We start from the raw sequence: 5,445 nt of genomic DNA, 5'->3' as shown, positions 1-5,445 counted from the left end.
ACCAATCACATACCAAATATCGACGACTACTAGTAATATATCAGGGCCAAACACATAATTTTGTGCATTTCTTTCCTCTAATCCTTTTTCCTTTCCCCCTCTTATCATCCTTTCCCCTCTTATCATCCCACCGTATATTTCCTCTCCAACATTATGTCTTCCTTTTCACTATTATCTACCCGACCTATATTTTCCCTCTCCCGCATTTTGTAAATGTAATGCTCAAAATAAATAGCTATTAACATTTGTTTTTAAATTCATAACTTTGTCACATTACAAATGACAACAATGACAAAATATGCATCGTCTTTCCTTGCACAAAAGGGGCGTTTTTCTGCATTACGCGTTAGTTCTTTGCCCTTGTTCTCATCGAAGATATTATTGTGACTGGGATATTCTGCATTTAATTATTGATACAATTTTCTCGACATCATGGGAAAGTATATTGTTACAGGAGCGCTTTTTCTGTGTAAGTGGTTTGGTATTTGGTATATATCATATCACGCGTGGGAACATTCTTTGTTTTAACAATTTCTTTGATGTTTACTATCATGATCATGACAGTTCAAAGTCCGAACATTTTAAGGGCCGTCCACACTGTATTTCTTGTCTGAAGGACCAAAACATGAAGTGTTTAAAAAAAAATTATAAATTAGTTTTAAGGTTCAGTATTTAGCAAGCACAATACATTCATCCGTTGTAACATGTGAATGTGTATTTAGGAGTTGGGAAAATTATATGAGAGAAGACTTTCAATCAAAATGCATTTGCATTTTTTCGGTAATGTTTATATACCATATGCCAAATTAATAAAAAGTTAAAAACAAATGTGTCAAAAGAGTAAATACTACGCTATCAACAATATCGTGTGCTTTTATGGTGGTTGCAGTTATTTTAGGCAAGATATTTGCCTTTCTCTAACCAGGAAATGCATTAAATAAACTATTTTCGACTATTTTATGGAAATTATATAATCAAGAGTCCGCAAGACATGCATTGGGTAGTCTGAGGCATTTTGACATAAAATCATACATATACTGTGGCAACTTTTCTGGAAAAATACAAATGTATTTTTTATTTAAAAGCTGATAAAATAAAAGATGTATTTTTTACGCATGAAAATTAACTGTTCCTTAAAACACTGGACGTTCTAAACAACGTTTTACGCTTTAAAAACAAGAGCGGGAGGACGCTTGTCAGTGCTAGTCTGTTGTTTTCTCAGTCGGTCAAAGAGTATATCTCGAAGTCAGATGAATTCATAAAATAGTGAAATGTTTTACCAGCTATGACACTTGTTAGATAACATAAATAAAATAGTGAAATGTTTTACCAGCTATGACACTTGTTAGATAACATTCATAAAATAGTGAAATGTTTTACCAGCTATGACACTTGTTAGATAACATTAATAAAATAGTGAAATGTTTTACCAGCTATGACACTTGTTAGATAACATTAATAAAATAGTGAAATGTTTTACCAGGTATGAAACTTGATAGATAACATTAATAAAATAGTGAAATGTTTTACCAGCTATGACACTTGTTAGATAACATTAATAAAATAGTGAAATGTTTTACCAGGTATGAAACTTGATAGATAACATTCATAAAATAGTGAAATGTTTTACCAGCTATGACACTTGTTAGATAACATTCATAAAATAGTGAAATGTTTTACCAGCTATGAAACTTGATAGATAACATTCGATAGATAACATTCATAAAATAGTGAAATGTTTTACCAGCTATGAAACTTGATAGATAACATTCATAAAATAGTGAAATGTTTTACCAGCTATGAAACTTGATAGATAACATTCATAAAATAGTGAAATGTTTTACCAGCTATGAAACTTGTTAGATAAATTCATATAAAAGTGAAATGTTTTACCAGGTATGAAACTTGTTGAAACATTCATACTACAGCGTCATTGTAAGCATGTGTGACAAGTTTCATGTCATTTTCCTGAACGGATATTAACGGCTATGTCCAAAGGTAAAAGTGTTTTCAAAACGCCGACGTCGATGATGACCTCGTCTTCACGTTGACAAAATATGTTTTTGTTCAACACCATGAATTTCATTAAAAAACAAAAAAAGTATAATTCCATACTTATTATACAGTCTTAGTAGTATCTTCTTAATAAAAACAACAACATTTCCATTTAAAATATGAGCGATATTTTTGCGCTTTTTTACCTAGGGATTTTGTGAACACGTAGCTTTTAATTGAAAACCCCATTAAAGCTACACTTTCAAAGATTTAACGTTTTGACATTTTTTGTCTTGGAACGAGCCAACAAAAATTAGATTGAATGAGCCAATTTTTGCGTAAATATCTGCAAACCAGTGATATAAGACTGCTGACAAATGATCAGATCACAGATTTTCATATTCCTGTTAGAAAAATAATGTTTTATGCTTTAAACGGTTACTAATGGTTTAAGAAAAATGCATAAAACATATATTTGAACTTAAATATGAAAATCTGCGATCTGAACTTTGTCACCATTCTAATCACACTGGTTACCATGCATAAATTTGCTCGTTCCAAGACAAAAAAAGTTGTCAAAACGTTAAATCTGTGAGAGTGCAGCTTTAAAAATAACTTTAAATTTCTAAGTGGCATGCGATTGTCTTATTTTGTTCACCTTGGCAAACATGTTTATTGCTTGTGACCCCATGCACTAAAACTAGTTTCAAACCAATTTTTACCGATATAGATGTGCTGATGATGATAATTCCATTGGCACGATTGGGAACGGTGGCGGCGTCAACAACAGCTGCAACAGCCGCAGCAGCTGCAACAACAACCACCAATAGTGCAAGTACGACAACCCAGGAGAGTGTAAGATGTTTTGTCATTTCTAAAACCTTTGTAAAAACTTTTTAACACGGAAATATATTAAGCTAACGAGCATTGTTACAAACCTAAATTCGAATCAATCGCTATTATTATAATGTTCCATTTTTCTTATTTCAGGGGAGTGCAGGCCAAGGAATAACATTCGGATCTTCCGTGATTGTTACCTCCCTTATTTGTGTATCACTATTTTTATAAGACAGTGTTGTATTTGGTTGCATTTCCTTTATTTAATATTTGAACTTAAACTACAATCTTTTATGTTGTGTTGGCCATGCACATATTAACAGAAATAGATACGACGTATCCGTGAACCTGTACATGAAGCAGATTTCGAGAGTTCTCTTTTAACTCGCTCTTATCGCATTTATTCAATACATTTGGAACCCCTCGGCCATTTTTATCGAAAACAACCTCGGATGTATGCCGGTACATCAGTTGAAGTAGTTCGTACTTTTTTGAATTATAGCATTAATTAAATGGAGTGTTTTAGTGATGTATTTATTGATCTAATTTTAAATTGATTGCCACTGAAGTGCATTATTGTAAACGTAATTTAAATCCCAAGAGTTAAGTCATAAAATTTAACTACTAAATAAAATTACTACGCGACCTACTTGCAGCGGACTTAAACGTACCACTTTTGAGTATGTAAACCGTCCAAATACATCCCATTCGGAGCTCCTCGGCCATTTTTTCAAAAACAACCTCGGATGTATGCCGGTATATCTGTTGAAGTAGTCCGTATTTTTTTTGTCCGGATGTATGCAGGTATATCTGTTGAAGTAGTCCGTATTTTTTTTAATAAAAGCATTAATTAAATGTAGTGTTTAAGAGTTGTATTCATTGCTCTCAGTTTAAATTGATTGCCAGTGAAGTGTATTATTGCAAACATAATTACGATTCCCAAGAGTTAAGTCATAAATTTTAACTACTAAATAAGATTACTATGCGATCTATTTGCAGCGGACTTAAACGTATCACTTTTTAAGTATGTAAACCGTCCATATACATCCGAGGTTGTTTTTGAAAAAATGGCCGAGGAGTTCCGAATGAATACATCCATGTTTTCGATAAAAATGGCCGCGGAGTTCCGAATGAATTCAATACTATAATTATTCGACATTCGGAACTCCTTGTCCATTTGCTTTCAATAAAAATAGCCCAAGAGTTCCAAATGTTTTTTTTTAAATAATAATGTAAACATAACTTGATGACGTAGTGCACACAAACACTTTTACACATACAAGTTTCCGTACACCAATTATTGCCTGTATAAAAAGCGTTTCAAAACCCCTATATACTATTAACTCATTTCTGAAGCGGAGCCTCGTTTTTGTGTTTTCTTCCTGTTTGGTTCATCTTAAGCTGTACGTAGAAATAAAACCAAGGTCATGCGAAATGTTTTTTTCTTGAACAACTACAAGATCCAGGGCCTATCATCCAGAATAAACGTTAGAGGGAAACTATTTTGGACTAAAATTGTAAAAGAGTATCCCTTAACCCCCTGCCAACTAAATTTCAGTTCGGGGGCTGGAGAATTGCAAGTCAAAAGCTTACGCGCCATAAATAACGCCACCTCTTACGTCAAACCCCGGATACGCCCCGGTTTGCACTAACATCTGTCAAAGAACGTGACAAATGCCCCCGATTAGTCATTGTTGGATGAATGAATAGTCATTAGTATATAACATGTGAATAAAACGTTTGGTAAAATGCCAGCCATTTTAAAATGGGATTCCAAGTGGTGCTTAGATAAGACATTTAGTTAAACATTGACCACTTAAAGCTGCACCCTCACAGATTTACCGTTTTGACAACTTATTTTTTTTGTCTTGGAATGAACCAATTTTTGCGTTAATATCACAGTTTTCCATATGTCCGTTCGAGAATTAATGTTTTATGGCTAAATGCGTTACTAACGGTTCAAGAATACATAAGTCATTATTTTTTTTGCACTTAACTATGAAAATCTGCGATCTGATATTTTATCAGCAGTCTTTTATCACTGTTTTCCATGCATTTTCGCATAAATTGAGTTTTTGGCAAAACGTTCATTCTGTGAGAGTGCAGCTTTAATACGACCTTGATCTTTTAAATGAGAGAACAAATGTCACGTGTGGCAAACCTTCCAATAAAGCAGGCAATTATGTTATATTTATTTTTAATAAAAGATTCACTCTCACTCCCAAATAAGATGTACCACAATCAATACAATTGTTTTAATTTATCCAAAAGGATAAATGCATATCGAAAACAGTGGTTCTTATGAAGGATACTGTATTTAATTTAAAAGAAAGGTGCAGAAAACATGGTATTTCTACCTTATGAGACGATAGTTGATCACTGTAAATCTTTTAGGACCCACCAGTCATTTAATAGTTGTGCGTTTTCAGCTATTAAATACACGGTTACAATTTTGTTATTAGTAATTAATATTTTCCATAAATGCATTATTTAGTAAGTAGTTAAATGTTTATTACTCAAAATTGATGTTTGTTATACATGTGTATGTATTGATTTAGAGTAAGAGTGTCACTTTAATATATTAAAGCTGCACTCTCACATATTGAACGTTTT

The 5,445-nt window shown here is 32.8% G+C and overlaps 1 long non-coding RNA gene across 1 annotated transcript; it reads left to right on the top strand.

The window, feature by feature from the left end:
• The first annotated feature begins 332 nt into the window (after positions 1 to 332).
• On the top strand, positions 333 to 4,573 carry LOC128222348 (uncharacterized). The gene is made up of 3 exons (XR_008259130.1): positions 333 to 469; positions 2,726 to 2,850; positions 2,986 to 4,573. It is a non-coding gene; the product is annotated as an uncharacterized LOC128222348 (long non-coding RNA).
• The last annotated feature ends 872 nt before the right edge of the window (positions 4,574 to 5,445 follow it).

This window comes from Mya arenaria, chromosome 2 (assembly GCF_026914265.1).
Source record: "Mya arenaria isolate MELC-2E11 chromosome 2, ASM2691426v1".
Classification (NCBI taxonomy): Eukaryota; Metazoa; Mollusca; class Bivalvia; order Myida; family Myidae; genus Mya; species Mya arenaria.
This window is presented reverse-complemented; position numbering and strand designations above follow the sequence as displayed.